This window comes from Equus przewalskii, chromosome 13, assembly GCF_037783145.1.
Source record: "Equus przewalskii isolate Varuska chromosome 13, EquPr2, whole genome shotgun sequence".
Classification (NCBI taxonomy): Eukaryota; Metazoa; Chordata; class Mammalia; order Perissodactyla; family Equidae; genus Equus; species Equus przewalskii.
The window spans coordinates 68,505,150-68,523,689 of NC_091843.1; the positions used below are offsets into that span (position 1 = coordinate 68,505,150).

At 34.8% G+C, this 18,540-nt stretch overlaps 1 long non-coding RNA gene and 1 pseudogene across 1 annotated transcript in view; both read left to right on the forward strand.

Annotated features, from left to right (window-relative positions):
• LOC139075142 (uncharacterized) overlaps positions 1-18,540 on the forward strand; it is a 158,140-nt gene that overhangs the window by 60,306 nt on the left and 79,294 nt on the right. The window lies entirely within an intron of this gene.
• On the forward strand, positions 10,097-11,462 carry LOC103561471 (myotilin pseudogene; annotated as a pseudogene).

The window sequence follows — 18,540 nt, forward strand, 5'->3', positions numbered from 1 at the left end:
GGATCCATTTATAATCTTATGTTCTTATATTTATATATTCTTATATGTGTATATATTTCTTTTGTATATTATATATTTTGTATAGATTTAGTTGGGTTTTTTTTCTTTTTCTTTGAGGAGTATTAGCCCTGAGAAACACCTGCTGTCAATCCTCCTCTTTTTGCTGAGGAAGCATGGCCCTGAGCTAACATCTGTACCCATCTTCCTCTACTTTGTATGTGGGACGCCTACCACAGCATGGTGTGCCAAGTCTGCACCCTGGATCCGAACCAGTGAACCCCGGGCCGCTGAGACGCAGAATGTGCGCACTTAAGCGATGTGTCACCGGGCCAGCCCAGATTTAGTTAAGTTTTAATTATGGGCTTTAATACAGTATTTATATTTTGGAACTAAAGTAGGTGGTGTTACATTACTATCAAATTGTTTCAAATGTGTTAAAGTCTGTTACCCAACTAGACTACTAGTGTCTTGCAGGAGGGAAAATAGTTTATGCTACTGAAACATCTAACAAAAGTTTCCCTTTTCTCTTTCTCTTAATAGCTTTTCTATTTTGTTTCTGTTTTCTCTTAATAATTATTCTTGATTGATTGATGTACTCTTCTTAACAGTGAATTATATTCACCCTCCTACTTCTCTAATTTCTCTCCTAACTTGACATTCTTATATGTAGAGATTAGACTGCTAGAGAGCAAGAGTGTACTACCTCAGTAATTAGTGGGATTTTAGGCAATTTTCAGGGGGAAGAGAGCAATAGCTATTGATCATCACCCTTAGAATATCTACATAGTTGATATCCAGAGTATTTCGAGGTCCTGCCCTGAGAAAACAAAATTATGGTTCTGTCACTATGGTTTACATATAATTGATAAAGGCTACTTTTGATACCAGTGAGTACATAAGAAATAAATCCAAGCGCTAAAGTGTTTTTAAGGTTTTGAAGATTTCTCTTTCCACAAATCACCAAGCAGGCGAGTCTGTTCCAGAAAGGTTTGCAGATCTTTATTCCCTTGTGGTTACTATTACAAAATTGCTTTCAATAGTAAACAACCACATGAATGCTAAGTCCAAATATTTAATGGTATATCATGAGCCAGGACTGGTGCTAAGTGCTTTACATGCACTGTCACATTTTATTCTGACAATAATTGGTAGGTACTATTACAGCTTTTATATCATGAGTATTTGCTCATATGTGATATTGACATGAATTTTATGAAAGTAATTGATCATAAAATATAGATTCTCTGAACTCGATCAACAAGCATTCAATGAGCTCGCCTTTTATAAGTAATAACCGGAAATAATGATTGTAAGCACTTGAGGCAACCTGAAATATGTTCAATGCCTTTATCACACCAGTCAGCCACTGTGACAGCCACAATATTGTGTTCATAAAAGAAAATCAGAATGGTCATATATGTTGGTAAATGTGGCTCACTTCCTTTGCTTCAGTCATTTAGGAAAACAAGAAGAACTCAGAATTAACATGAAGACTGAGCATAATGGTAAATCAATATAAAAATGTACAGATTAAATGATAGGATATATAAATCTTTATCAAAATAATCTGGATGGGGTGACTGGACAAATTGGGTGTGGATTTAGGTAAAACAATATTGGCCATGACTTATTAATTATTGAACCTGGATGCTTGGTATATTTATACAATTTTATATAATATAATGTTAAAAATTTGAGGAAAAGATCAATATGCTATTTAAAACTCTGATGAACTCACAAGCAACCAAATAGTTGTTTCGTCTTAATATTGTGGTTCAGTTGAGCAAGTGTATGAATTTCTCTTCCTCAACCAAAATGCAATTAGCATCCTTGAAATTATACAATTTTCCATTTGCCTTTACCCACCTATAATAATTGTGGCTAACGGCCATCTAAATTATTCATTTTATATGGTGAACAAGTGATTATTCTTAGAACAAATCCTGTGCTCTTTTAAATTGCTTTTCTTCATTCTCCAGTTGGCCCAGACCATTACTGAGTTAAGTGTTTCTTAATGAAGAATACTGCCTCACTGAACTTTGCTTTGTCTGCACATCAGAAGAATAATTTGAAATTCCTGAAGTCAAGAACTGCATCTCAAAATGAGATAGCAAAATGCTAAAATTTTGTATCTCTTCACTAAGCGCCTTTTTCTGTAATGCTTTTTTCTTTTCTCTTTAGAAAGAATACAGTGTCAGAGGATGTATTTTAAAGCTATAAACCTGGATACAAAAGTCTGTGTGCTGGTTATTCTAGTGAAGTTGATTTTATCCATTAAGACATAAACAGAATGTAGAAAATGAATGGAAACATGCCATATGAGGAGAGAGGGGCAAAAAGAAGACACAGACTAGTATTTCTGCTTCCTTCTCCCCACCCCGTAGCACTTCCTGTGGAGAGAGTTTCTAAGCACATTGCCTGAGTCCAAGGCATTGATAGAGTTATACTTTTTAGAAGGTGAGACCGCTGTGCTAAAGCCATTGTGCTTCTCGATTCTGTTTTTATTTTCCACTTCCTTTGTGTATCATCCACTTCCATATGGTTAAGGTTTGCTGAAGTTGGCTGTACACAAGTTGGCTGATGATCTCACTTGCCCTCTTACTTAGATTCCCATTAAAGAGGCAGATGAAGAAAATGAGGCCAAAGTTGAAGGAACAGGGGAAATAAGGGTTTCCATTAAACTATGTACTGCAGCACAGCCTTGGCCAGATCCTGTGTCGTAATGTGGGTTTAACCTATATGCTAATAGCCTGGATTTTAATTTGGATATCTTTCCTTTCATGTATTCCTCTCTTCATGGGTGGTGTGTCTATATGTGAGGATGTCTTTGAGTGAGGGCCATCAGAGGTGATTGGTAAAATGTTCCTAGTATTCTGGGTCAAAATAACGTAAAACTACCACCAGAAAACCTTATTTCTGCAGACTGTTCATGCACCCTCAGCAATAGCATTATTTTAACACCATATTACTTTTTGACTTAATAGCTGAAGGTTTGGTTTATTTTATGAAATTATCTCAGTGAGCAAATAATTATTCTTAAGCTTGTGGACCTGACTCAATGGCTGTGTAAACAGTTGGTGCAAACAAACCAAATTAGAACTTGAAAGTTACAGAATCTAGCAACATTTGCTTTTATTTCACCTGTGTTTGCTTGAGCTTCTGGTCGACACAGCATGTCTCTAAGATATGGAAATCCTTTCTTTTTCTTTGCTCCCTTCAGGGGCCAGGAATTGATTTTGCAGCCAGCAGGAGCATTGTGCCCAGCTGTGTCCTTTTTCATTTCTGCCCTTCCTTTGACTTTCCCTTATAGTTAGTCAGAAAGCAATCACAAACCCCAACAGGTCAGAACTGTACTATTCTAAATGTCTCAGCCATGTACCTTCAAACTTCCCAAAACCACCTGACTGGTTCTTTTGATCAAGGACCTGCATATGCCCGATCAAGCACTTTCATACAGAGACACTTATTTAGCTAAATTAGTATGCATTGTAATAAAAAAGTAATTATTTGAGTGCAAAACTTTTCACTATAGTGATAAATATTCAAGTAATATTTCAATATGAAATTAAATTAAATAAACATGTAGACACAATTTATTATAGCTGAGGAATACAATAAATTAGCACTCTTTGAGTATACAATTTTTAAATGAGAGTTTTCTCCTCCACTTTTGTTATACAGGTAACGAATTTAAACTTTCCTTAAAATAATGCATATGAAGGCATAATCAAATATGATGTTTGGCTTCTAAACTTAACGTTTCTTTTATCCACATTGATTCTCATTTATTGTTAACCAGAGCAGTTGCCCAAGAAAATAGACCTGAAATAAACAATTTATTAACTTATATGGATAATAGTACTGTAAATCCTGTGGTGGCAAAATGTATTGGGCTGTTGAAGGTATTTTGTGGACTTATATGGGGTGGGATGTATTCTAGGAACAAAGATGCGTCAATCAGATTTCGTATTTCTCAGATGTACCGAGGCCGTGGGTAAGTGAAATGTGTTGGTGGAAGGTACAAATTCAGAGAGGAGGGAGCCACAGCTGGTAATTCCAGTCCCTCAAAATATGATACTAAGTCTTCATCTCCTAAGCTACTACAATTGCTGAGTAGGAATTCATGCTTCTGGTTTATATATCTTCTGATTTAAAAACAATTAAAAAGCTAGAAGTCTGCACTTTATAATTGTGATATATCCAGCTTTGTAAATGTTAGCCAAAAAATTTTTTTGAAAACTTTTGTATAGGCCACCCCTATACAGGCAAAGATAACATATCTTTCAGAGGAATTCCATCTGGAAATGGTGTGTAGACACTGAAGTTTTATTCTAAATTATTTGACCAATTCTCCACTTAAAATCCTTTAAAGTTTTTCTGTAGTCCCCCTGTTAAATGCTGATTTCTTAGTAAGCCATTCCCTGTCCTCCACAATAGAGTCCCAACCTCACTTAAATCCTTATCTCCTTTTCCAATACGGCTGAGTACCCTTCTTCATACAATTTTCATACATTCCACTCTTCAATTTTATTTCAAGGCCCATCTCAAGTGCTATCTTCTTCAAAAAGTTTTTTTTCCCCTGATCCCATAATTGAATTTTATCTTTCTTTTTTTCCTGAAGCAGCCGAGGACATTTGTTTTCTCAAATGACATTCAAGTCGATTTGCTCAATGTTCATACAATTGCTTGAGTATTCCACAGAAAAAATATCTACACCTAAGAGCACATTCCAGCCTCAGACCATGCCTTGTTTTGGCTTGGAATATCAGGGTGGTTTCAGCATTGGAGGTATGATGGGAAGTAAGAGAACTAATGTGTACTGAGTACTTATTCAAGGGTGGGCACTTGGTTTTACTACTGGGAAATATTCAAGTTGTTTTTCATTCTGCCAATGCTCCATAGGTTTAATTAAAACAACTGGTGTATTTAAGCTTTAAGAACTGATACATTTGGGGGCTGGACCAGTGGAGCAGCAGTTAAGTTCATGAGTTCTGCTTCAGCAGCTTGGGATTCATCAGTTCGGATCCCAGGCATGGCCCTACACACTGCTGATCAAGCCATACTGTGACAGGCATCCCACATATAAAATAGAGGAAGGTGGGCATGGATGTTAGCTCAGGGCAAAAAGGGGAGGATTAGTGGTGAATGTTAGCTCAATGCTAATCTTCCTCAAAAAAAAAAAAACTGATATATTTGCCAGGAACTTTCTGTCAAAAAAAGGGTATTTGATGTATGCACCTCATATCCATTCATTTACTTATTGCCATGCCTATATTGTCAGCTGGGAAGCCTGTTATGAATGTACCCTTAAAGTATTAAACAAAATGACAACTGTTGGCTGTAATATGAGAAATAATTATAATAAAATGGATTCTTCTTGGTTATTTTTCTAATAGTACCTAAAACAATTTTATGCCTATTGTTTATGAAGGGTATTATCTCAGAAGATCATCTCTTATTCTATGCTGTAATTGATGCTGGCTTCAGTAGCTTCAGTCAGATCAAACCGCTTGCTTCCAGTCTAGCATCCTTCCCTTTACTCCAAGCACAGGTTCCAGAATCATCTTTTTAAAATACATATCTCTCATGCTGCTTCTCTGCTCAAAGGCCTCTCATGGCTTCTTGGGAATTTTAGGATGAATTCCAGTTCCTTATCAAGGCATTTGAGAATCCCTGTAATCTGAATCTAATATATCTCTCTACCATTATTTCTCTGCTACAATCCCACGGTGTTGGAGAAATTCATTGCCTTATCAAAAATATTTTGAAGCTATTTCAATTAAAGTTTAATCCAAGAGATAGAAAACTCTCTAGGTATTTTAAAAAGAAAGGCACTCAGTATAGGAAATTAAGTGACTGCAAAACTGATGGAAATGCTGAAGGCCAAAAGCTAGATTCTAACTTGGGGTCCAGGGATAATTCCCACAACTATGGAGAGGTGATTCATTAGGGCAGTCACTTCTTCTGAAGCCACCACAGCTAATGTCAGAACAGAATCAAAAAGCCCCTACGAGAGATGACACCTGACTCTGACGGACTGTAAAACAGAGCTGCAGGAAAACTGCCACAGAAACTGGACTCAAAAGTGATCTCTGCTTCATTTCCTCCTGTCAGTCATCATTTCCATCATCACTTTGGGGAAAATCAGTTTCCTCCTTTGCGGAGAGAACACAAAGTCTCTGGGAGACGGTTGTTTTCCTTCTTGAAAAGCTTCTATTTTTTCCCGTTATATCAGCATTTGTTTGAGTGAGGTCCTCAAATGTTTATCATGTAATATTACTACTTAAAGAAGAGAAAGTCTTCTCTGGTAAAGGATTTAAAGGACAGATAATTTAAGAGAGTGAGAGATCAAGAAACAATTCAAATATCTGAAAATCTGAATTTATTTTAATGGATTCTATTTCTGTTTCCTAATGATTGAGCACTATAGGGAAGACTGTTTGTGACCTGAACTTTACATGTTACCTCTTAATCTTCTCAACCACTTTTCGTCAATCATCCTCCTAGATATTTTTATCCCAATTTAATAGATGAAGAAAATTAATCTCAGTGAGGTAAAGAGATTTGCCCGAGTTTAAACAGAAAAGGTTTGCATTCAAAGCTGATTATGACTGCTACTAAGCTTCGCTCTTGTATAAAATAACACTCATTTTTGTGTTTAAAATTTATGCCAGTAGAAAACATTAAAAACTTATTGAGATTTTGCATTGTTAAAACTATAGAAGGAAGGTAAGTGGAAATAAACGTGTTTCAGCTAAACTCCATAAAGAGGTAATTTTAAGTATATATTATTGTGAAAGAATAATTTACATTATTTAAATAGTGTAGAGAGGATTATTTGGCTAGTATTCAAGTTACTCACAGGGGAAAAACAATAGTATTTCATATTGTGGACAATTATTGGTACAATGTGTATTTTTTCCCCTTAATAATTGCATGTTCCCTTTTGTCACATCTGCACAAGACAGAATAATTAAAATACATTAGCTGCATTGTGGAAGGGACATTTGGTTTTAATTAACATTAGACCATAAGAAAGGCAATTTGCTTTATAGTACCATTCATTATTTGCTGCACACACACACACACACATATACACAGAGTCTGTGCACAGAAAGGCAGCCATGTGAAATGTTACAAAAGCTTCTGAATCTGGAGTTGCACTACCCCAAATACACAAAATGTTCTATGCAGAAGAATTCCTTTCTTCTCTTGGACATTTGAGACAACTATGTGGCTGTCTAATGTATAATGATTTAAAACCAGAATTATATGATTATTATAAAAGTGAACTGGACAATCAGCTAAGCTACTAGGTGTTCACGTGGCAGGACCAGAAATCCAGAACTCACTGGAGACTTAAATGCATGTTCATTTTAAGTTAGACCTTAAAGAAGCAAGACTGACACTTCTGACTTGACTAATATGTTTTAGAGAAAAAGAAATTTATCTTATAATTGAGTAAATTTTCAGTTAACCCTATTTAATATGGGGTGAGAATGCATTTAGATTGCCTGTGTGATAAACTAAGGTAACCTTATTCCCCTGCCAGGAGGATATCGACTGTGTGTATCAGTTAGCTTTTGCTGCAGAACAAACCACTCCAAATCTTAATGGTTTAAAATAACAACCATTTATTTAACTCATGATTCTGTGATTTGGCGCTTGGGCTTGTCCTTGTCTGGGCAGTTCTTGTCTTAGTGAGGCTCACTCATGTCTGGGCTCAACAGTGTGGTCAGCTGGGAAGTAGTTATGTAGAATGACTGTAGCTGGGACAATGTCTGCTCTCCAAGGTCTCTCTTAGCAGGCCACCTGGGACTTGTTTACATGACACCTGGGAAGAATTCCAAGAAAAAGAGAACTGACTTTGGACTCCTGAGCCCTAGGCTCAGAATTGGCATGCTGTCACTTATTCTACACTCTGTTGGCCAACCAAGTCACACAGCTAGTCCGTATTCTAGAGATGGAAAAAGAAACTTCACTCCTTGATGGAAGGAAATTTAAAGCTACATTGAAAGGGCATGAATATAAGGAAGACTGGAGGATTGTGGCTAATTTTTCAATCTACTATACCACATTGGGAAACAAATTTTGTTGGTGAAGTAGTTTTCTTGATAATGAAGTGTCCTACAAACAATGTGTATACATACACTCACAGATATATACAGATGTAAATACATACATATATACATACACATATATATGTATGCATGTGTGTATAAATGTGTGTATAAATAGAAGGTTATATAGATAGATAAATAGAAAAATAGATATTGACACTTAAAGTACCTGTTTGAATGTCAGATATAATAACCAACATATTAAAATTTCAATATATTCAGACTCAGATAAGGCATTCTATTTTGTTGTTTTCACTCCTTGATATATTCCTGATTAACAGTCATCAATTATATGTATGCACATAATTGTTTTCATGATGTAATTTCAAAAATCATTTTTGACAAGAATTACAGTGAAATTTGTACTCTGAAATAAGGAGTTCATAAAGGGCAATGAAATGTGGAATAAAAGTAGTAAGACACTTAAACATAATATACTGGTTTAAAATTTTTTTTTTAATTTAATGTTCCATGCATGAATGAAAATAAGGATTAAAGTTACATTCCTCTAGATTCTGCCAGAAAAATTATCTTTGGCTAATTTTGAATCTATGTAACAACAGAAGATAGGTATTATTAATGTCATGACTTTATTATACTTCAATGTAATAGGAGTCAAAAAGCTAAATTCCTCCAAATATCAGAGCTATTAATTCATTTGTTTTAAGATTGGGGTGGAGCATGCTTTTATCTTGATGATGGGTAGTTAAATAAGTTTGATCACACTTAAACTGTGACCCTTGTCCCCCTCGGAGGTACTAACAGAGTAGTTGTTACCAGCTGAAGCTCTAGTGTCAAATGATCCTGGGGTTAATCTCTTAACACTTAAATTATTGTGACAGTAAGACACTTAAGCTCTCTAGTGCCTAATTTTCTCATCTGTGAAATATGAGTAAGAATCACACCTATTTTTCTCGTTATGGCTAAATGAAAAAGTGTACATGTGTCATAAAAGTGGTGAAGAATCAGTATGATGATGATTGAAACATGAGGTGAACTCTCCTAACTTTCCTGCGTACCAGTGTGTGTTATAAGAAAAGTCAGTGAATTTTTCTTAGGCTTGTTTTATTTGTGAAAAATGGGAATTAAAAATAACTACTCCATGGTATTATACATATACATAAATAAGATAATATGTAGGCATGCACCCAGAATGGTTTCTAGTAAATTCAATATTCAAGAAAGGTTAGCTTCCTTCTAAAAAAATCTTGAGGCCAAATTGTAGTGGTAGACTATATTATCAGGATGAGTAATGAGGACAAGATCAGGTGACTGTGAACAATCTATGCACTACAAGTGTCTGTTGTGCCATGAGGGCCAGAGCCACACATAGGGATAATAACACAGTAGGTACATATTCTGTCATTTTAAAAACGAAGAAATCAAAGTTCACAAAGCTTGACAAGCCCAAGGACATCCAATTAGGTCCTCTGATTCCAAAATGCATGATTTTTTCTCCACTATACTACTCTTTCTTTTAGTCACACACACACACACACACACACACACACACACACACACACCCCTCAAAACATTTTTGTCTGAAACAGACTTATAAGCAGAACACTTATAAATGCTCATTTCTACCTCATATTGCTGATCTTTTTTCACCTATCAGCATATAACAGAATAAATAATCACAATGTTTTTAAAATAAACATATTTCAACGAGACCTTGGGCATTTATAAAGTAAAACATTCATTACAACATTTACAAACTCAAATAAAATGAAAGCTTCTACCACCCAAAGGTTGTAGCCCATTTGAAAAGCAAAGAATTTTTGGTATTTAATGCATACCATTACACACTCAAGTTACTATTCTAAGTTATATTTTAATAATAAGCCCTGTTGGGCACTTGACTTTGAGTCTTATATGAAAGAGTCTGTCCTTTCTGTTTTTAAAAATTATTTTTGCTTCCATTTTTTTAAATTAGAATTTTCAAGACAAAAAATGCATAGAAAAATACACATTCCATGGAAACCTTCAGCTTCTCTAGCCAGAACAAAGAGTCTTTCGTTATCATCTCTCTCCTCCAGTGCACAGAGCAAAGATTTTCTGCCTCTTTAGCTGTGAGCTCCCACATCATCATATCTTCCTGTGCTTTCCCCACTGCTCTCCAGCAGCTTACTGGTTCAAACCACAGCCAAAGGGTTACAGCCACCTATGACCACCCAGTCCTGAGGCAGCTTCCTTGGCTCCATATTGTCATCCCAGCCTGATAACAGTAGCAGTAAAATTCCTTCCACTGTGGACTCCAACTATTGACAACCCTCAGTTTGCCAATCTGTAAATGATAAGCCATCCCCAACTGCAAATGCTAGACCCATACCAAGGACTCCAGATCGTGAAATACAAGATCAAAAGAAAGAAGCTTTGATTCAAGATCTGGAGAGAAAGCTGAAATGTAAGAACAGCTTTCTTCAAAATGGAAATCAACAGCTAGCATCTGAGGAGATGTCTTGCAGATTGCTATGTTTCAAGCTCAAATGACAGTGAGGCACAAGATTTAACACAGCACAACTCAGAACATGCATGACAGCAAGTTCCTATGTCACAAATAAGAAGTAGATCATCCTCAAAAGGAGATGTGAATGATCAGGATGCAATCCAGGAGAAATTTTACTCACCACGATTCACTCAAGTGCCAGAGAAATGTCTGTTGAAGAAGGAAGATTCTGCAGAATGGACTTCAAAGTGATTGGAAGACCAGCTCAATCAAATGATATTCACAAAATCATAGTGTCTTAGTAGGGTTTTCATTCACTCATTGTGAAGTTGTTGGAGCTTCAGATGCAGGGGCTTATGTATGTGTTGCCATGAACAGAGAAGGAGAAGCTACCTTTACTGTGCAGCTGGACATCTTGCCAAAAGAATGAAGCACCAGTGTTTATTTACAAACCACAGAACAAAAAAGTTTTTGAGGGACACTTCATGAAGCTTGAATGCTGGATATCAGCTATATCTCCATGAAAACTGTTCTGAAGAATAAATGGTGAGATGGTACCATTCAACACTGACTGAATAAGCTTATAGCATGATAACTCTAGATTAGTTATTTTACTGATAAAAGATGTAAACAAGGAAGATGCTGCAGTATACTAGCTGCGGTTAATGAAGCTAAGTTAATGAGAGACCAGATGTAACAGAAGATTAGATGTTACAGCCGTTCCAAACCAAGCTCTTCCAACTCCCAAGCAGTTACATGTTCAAGCAACTTTCAGCGAATATTTAGCGCTACACAGGAAAGGTTTGGATGTGAAACAAGCTTTGAAACCAGAAGGAGAGTTTCAGCATCTGGCAGCTCAGTCTGGACTCTATGAAAGTGAAAAATTCAAATAACTTTAGCGGCATTAGAAAACACATTTACACTATTAAGAATAGTATTTGGTTAAATTTTTGAAATAAATTCATAGCTATATTAACAGATGACTTTAGGCAACATAACTGATATATATATAGATACACATATGCACATACACAAATAACATAACTTATTATACACATATGTAAGTAAAAGTATATATATTTATAATATTATTTATCCCTTGACTCTTGCACATTTTAGCTAGGTCTGGTTTGGAAGCCTACAGAAAATCTGGGTTCACAATTGTAGATTAACGTGGGATTTTTAACATTTAAGTCATACACATTTTACACTTGCAGATTATGAATTAATATCAACTTTTTAAACACATCTAATGCTTCTAATAAAGTTTACTGATACTACTTTCTAAATACTGTTTAACCCATTTTCTCTTATACTTCCTAACATGGTATAGATTGAGTGTTCCATAGTTTTATATCAAAAGAAAATAAAATTTCAAATGATTAAAACAAACAACAAAAGAAAAAGTCATACATTTCCTCTTAAACCAAAACAAGTAGCTAATAGCTTAATAATCTAAGTTATTGTTTAGGGACAAACACCCAAAAGGGAATTATGATTAATTTTATTCTTTCCTCTGAGTCTGAGTTTTTTCTTCTTTCAACTCTATTCATAATTTTCCTACCACTTTATTTTCCATTGGATTCATTTTTTTAAACAAAGTACTTTTTAGAGAGCCATATAAATTGTGGTAACTTTCAAGTTAAGAAAAATAACAATGAACCCCAGGAGGAGACTAAGTATAATCACACAGTCAATAAAGCATCATCTGTTTCTTAGATTTGCTCACTTGTGGAGTAATCATACTGAGATGCTAGCTTTTTCTTTTCTGCAAAAGATATGTACTTGCTTTGTGAAATCACAAAATTTAAGTTTTTTAATTTAATTTCTAATTCCTAATTCAAAATGATGCATTACGAACATAACTTATATTTTAGATGCCAGGAGAGAAGGTGAATGATATTTAATGAGTCAGGCATTATGGTGCTTATATTTATTATTTTATTTGGCTCTTTCAAAAAATCTTGCAAAGCAAGTGTCATCCCCATCTTACAGATGAAAAACTAAGACTTAGAAAACTTAAGTCACTCATTCAATAGAATGTATCTATAACTGGGAGGGTTAGGATTGTTTCCTAGTCGTCATGATTCAAAAATTAATGTTCTGATGTCAGGCAGCCTTCTTAAGACATACTTTTAAAATGATTATTTGGGTTACTTAAAGTCGTCTTTTCAAAATATGGTTTATAATAGTCACAACTAAAATTCAAAGGACATTAAGATAGGCCATAGATTTATGCAAACTCCTTGTTTTAAATCATATTTATAGGTAACTTATGAAGCTACTCACAGCTTCATGACCTGCAAGATAATCTGTTCTGTTTCTTTAGGTGCAGTACAAAAGTAATAAAAGAAAAGATGCTTTTTATTTTAAAGTGTCTTTCCCTCATTTTCTCTTGTTATGAAATAGAAAATCCTGTTTCTGAAGTTCAAGAAGATGGAGTTGAAATTAAGTAAACAAGACCTGTGGCAAGACAATGAGCCTTAGATTTTCCGGAGCCTTTTTAAGAACTGTCAAATATATTCAAGGTGACTGAAGTCTTCAAATAAAGATAAAATGGATGAAACTTAGTATTGAAAGAAACCTCCACAAAGACAAATGTTAATTGCTCATTTTCAACTAATAATTTGAGCTAACTAAAACCTGAATTTCAAAATTAGCTTAATATTGGAGCTATTAGAAAATATAAGTCATATATATTACAATATTTATTATAAATAAAAATTGGAAAACTTATCTGTGTTTTTATTGGATGAAATTCTCCATTTCATGACATAATCAACTGCTTAAAAGTGAATAGCTCCTACTAAGTCTCGTGCTTCTGTCAGAAATAGCTAAGAATATGGGAGTGTGTAATGCAGATGGCAGTGGGATTTCTCCTCCTCAGTGGAAAGGACTTGCATCATTTTTATTTTCACATGCATTATAATTGTAAAAGTTGGCATGTTAAAGGTCTAAGTAAATCAATAATTTATTAACAAATTATTATTAATGTAAAAACATTTACTTTTCTCAGAAATCTTAGTTCCTTATTTTCATTGAATGTTTTTGTTGTATCTATAGTTCATTCTTATCTGTGGTTAGCTTCATTTTTCTCAAGTCTTTGAAAGGATGTGGACAAATAAATCTTAACCAGTGTAATTTCAAGTTTTGTTCACTCTAGCCATTACTTCCTTAAGTCGTTGGCCTCCAGGAGTATTATCTGAAAAAACTCCATTATTTTTGATTAAAAATCATGTCATCTCTGGACATATTTGACTTTTATGTCAGTTTGTACATTGAGCAAAATGTTAAACAGCTATATTAGTTTATTAGTTTTGGTTCTTTTCAAGATACAATCCATTTTGATTTTATCTTATAGGATCTCATTCTTTTCTTTCCTGACTTTTTTTTCCTTCCCTTTCTTTTTCTTCGTCCTCTCTTATTTCTTTTTTTTTTTCAAAATGGGTATGCAAGTCTAAGAATATTTTCAGTATGGTAATTGCAGTTCACTAAATTCTTTTCTATCTTACTATACAGATGGCAATACCTGAAAAAAACTTCAATTATTACAGGTGATAGAGTATCTTCTCTAATCGTTGAGGCTGAATCCAGTCACAGGGTGCTGTGAAGAATTTTGTCCTGATGCCTCCTATGTATTAATATTTGAATGAAACACTTCAATGGGTTTGATTTCAGGGGTGTCAATTTGGGATGTAGAGAATACAGTGGTGAAATATTAAAAGGTGAAAAATAAGCTAATGAGTTCATAGGCCCATTTGATATCACTTTGTGTTATATGTCTTTCAGTATGAAAGTTGACTTATTCTGTTATCTAGGTTCACAACCCCTGAATCATCTGCCAGCCTTCTGCTATAATCTTCTCCATGGGGTTATTATTTCCAGGACTATAATAATATTCCTATGGATTTTGAGAAATTTCTTCAACTTATAATTATGACAAATTAAGTCATGGGACATGGGATACTATGCAATTTAATGGATCAGTGAACTCTGAACATAAAATCTATTTTTTAAATTACCCTCTTGAAGTTTCTTTTAAGAAGTTTATAAAACCATGTCTACATACATCTGTTCAAAAAATGAATGGTTTCTCCCAACCACATTCTGTAAAACCTTGACCCATTTAAAAAATTGTTATAGTTTTTGATCCCACATTACCTTCAATTTATTTGACCTTCCTCCCATGCCAGTGAAAATAAATTGTTCTTTACTATTTATTCCAATGGAATAAGTACTTCGATTTGTACTTATCTTACTGTGCTATAATTATTTGTGTATGTTCTTTTGTCACTTGTTTCAGGGTGAACTTGTTGAGGGCAAAGGCATTATGTTCTTCCTTTTTTTTAAATGTGGTTCAGTAAAACTTTTATTTATTTATTTGTTTGATTATTTATTTATATGGAGGTAACATTGGTTTATAGCATTATATGAATTTCAGACGCACATCATTATATTTTGACTTCTGTATATACTACCTCATGTTCACCACCAAAGGTCTAGTTTCCATCTGTCACCATACAAATGTTCCTCTTCACCCCTTTTGCCCTCCCCCACCTCATTTCCCTACTGGTAACCACCAGTCTGTTCTCTGTATCTATGTGTGTGTTTGTGTGATTGTCTTCTACATATAAACTAAATCAAGCACTATTTGTCTTTCTCTGTATGACTTATTTTGCTTAGCATAATACCCTCAAGGTCCATCCATGTCGCAAATGGCAAGGTTTTATTTTTTTTTAATGGCTGAGTAGTATTCCACTGTGTGTATGTATATACTACATCTTCTTTATCTGTTCATCTGATGGGCACTTAGGTTGTTTCCATGTCTTGGTTATTGTAAATAATACTGCAGTGAACAAAGGGGTGCATATATCTTTTCAAATTAGTGTTTTTGTATTCTTTGGATAAATACCCAGAAATTGAATAGCTGGATCATATGGTAGTTCTCTTTTTAATCTTTTGAGGAATCTCCAGACTGTTTTCCAAACTGACTGTACCAGTTTACATTCCTACCAGTGATGTATGAGAGTTCTCTTTTCTCCCCATCCCATCCAACACTTGTTATTTCTTGTATGTTTATTTTTATTTATTTATTTATTTATGTATTTATTTATTTATTTTGAGGAAGATTAGCCCTAAGCTAACATCCACTGCCAATCCTCCTCTTTTTTTGCTGAAGAAGATTGGTCCTGAGCTAACATCTGTGCCCATCTTCCTCTACATTATATGTGGGATGCCTGCCACAGCATGATTTGATAAGTGGTGCATAGGTCTGCACCTGAGATCTGAACTGGCGAACCCCAGGCTGCTGAAGTGGAGTATGTGAACTTAAACCGCTGCACCACTGGGTGAGCCCCATTCTTGTCTTTTTAATAATAGCTATTCTGAAAGGTGTGAGGTGATATCTCATTGTGATTTTGATTTTCATTTCCCTAATAATTAGTGATGTTGAACATCTTTTCATGTGCCTGTTGGCCATGTATATATCTTCTTTGGAAAATATCTGTACAGATACTCTGCCCATTTTTTAATTGAGTTATTTGTTTTTTTGTTCTTGAGTTGTACGAGTTCTTTATGTATTTTGGATATTAACCCCTTATCAGATATATGATTTGCAAATATCTTCTCCCAGTTGGTAGGTTGTCTCTCCATTTTGTTGATGCTTTCCTTTGCCATGCAGAAGCTTTTTAGTTTGATGAAGCCCTGTTTGTTTGTTTTTTCTTTTGTTTCCCTTACCTAAGGAGACATGATATTCAAAAAGATACTGCCAAGCCCAATGTCAAAGAGAGTACTGCCTATGTTTTCTTCTGGGAATTTTATCATTTCAGGTCTTACATTCAAGTCTTTAACCCATTTTGAGTTATTGTTTGTGTATGGTGTAAGATAGTGGTCTACTGTCATTCTTTTGCATGTGGCTGTCCAGTTTTTCCAAAGTCATTTCTTGAAGAGACTTTCCTTACTCCATTGTATGTTCTTGGCTCCATTCTCGAAGATTAGCTATCCATATATTTGTGGGTTGATTTCTGGGCCCTCGATTCTGTTCCACTGATCTGTGTGTCTGTTTCTGTGCCAGTACCATGCTGTTTTGATTACTGTAGGTTTGTAGTATACTTTGAAGTCAGGGAGTATGATGTCTCCAGCTTTGTTCTTTTTTCTCAGGATTGCTTTGGCTAGTCAGCGTCTTTTGTTGCATATAAATTTTAGGATTCTTTGTTCTGTTTCCATGAAAAATATCACTGGGATTTTGAGAAGGATTTCATTGAATCTGTAGATTGCTTTAGGCAATATACACATTTTAACTATGTTAATTCTTCCAGTCCATGAGCATGGAATTTCTTTCCATTTCTTTGTGTCTTCATTTTTCATGTATTCATTTCATTTGCAAGCTGAAACTGTACCTGAAACAATGAACATTCTTAAAGGAATTTTCCTGAAGAAGTTTTGATCCATTAATAGGAGCTTAACTAATGTTTGTTGAATTGACTGTATGCTTTTGTTTCTTACTGAACTAAATATTATGAATTAGAGAGCAATTGACTACAGTAACTATAAGCATTAGATAAGAGACAGCTTTCCTCTAAGGGAACACTTTCTTCTAGCCTTTCTCTCAAGATACTAACTTCACATACTCTTGCTTTCCTTGAAACTTTGAGTCCCTTCAATTCTATGGCTGACAATTATTTGCATAGATGATGCTCATTTTATTCTTTCTTATTAACACCAACCCATTGTATGTGTGGGGAATAATCTGTCCAAATAAGTTTCCTGTGTCTCACATTTTCTTGCAACCAGGAGTGGTTGTGCTGAGTTACTGCCATTGGGATATGAGCAGAAATTGTTAGTTAGAGCTCAAGAAATTATTTCAAAGGAAGGCAAAATCACTTGGTTTGGGGTTTTGCTTCTGGTAGTTAAAAATATTTGAGTAGGAAGATAAAAGCCTGCAATACAAAGCTGCTGTATCACCCGTGAACTGCTCTAAACACTTATTTGGATTAAATTGGATTAAGTTAGATCCACTTGGATTAAAACATGTTTCTATTTTATGAAACTAAACCAGGAAAAAAATGTTGCAATAAATAGTGCATTTAATAGAATGAGAAATTGCAAAGTATATTTTACAATTACAAAAATTGTATTTCTAAATTTCAGTTTGATTCAGTAAAGATAATGTTAATAAGATAGAGAAATGTTTTCAGTTGTGTTTTTATGATATTTGATAATAAGAAGAGGTTATCTCATATTCTTGAGAACGTTATTCTCATATTTAATAATAGGACTCAAAAGTAGCATAGAAGGGGCCTCATATTCTTGAGAACATTATTCTCATATTTAATAATAGGACTCAAAAGTAGCATAGAAGGGGCTGGCCCCGTGGCCGAGTGGTTAAGTTCGCGCACTCCGCTGCAGGCGGCCCAGTGTTTCGTTGGTTCGAATCCTGGGCGCGGACATGGCACTGCTCATCAGACCACGCTAAGGCGGCGTCCCACATGCCACAACTAGAAGGACCCACAACGAAGACTACACAACTATGTACTAGGGGGCTTTGGGGAGAAAAAGGAAAAAAATAAAATCTTTTTAAAAAAAAAGCATAGAATATATATTAGAAAGTACTTATAATGAATATATAGATATTTAATTTATTGAAATAATCCAGTATAACTCATGTCAAAAGGATTAAAGTTAGTGACTTTATTTATTTAACAGAAAAGAACCAATAAAGCACTAATCACCATCATAAAATTAAATTGTGCAAAATAGTACTTACCAATGGAGAAGCTATTCCAATAGCAGTAGGAGACTGAAATATTGTAACACACAAGAGGACATTTTCAAAGACCATAGGAACGGAAGCAGAACCCATGGAGACATCATATTAGATACTGTCTGAAACATGGATGGTGAGGTGAATCTCTAAAACATCCAAAAGAGATGCTTTTCTCTCATAAAAAATCCCCTGTGGTGAAAGTTTCA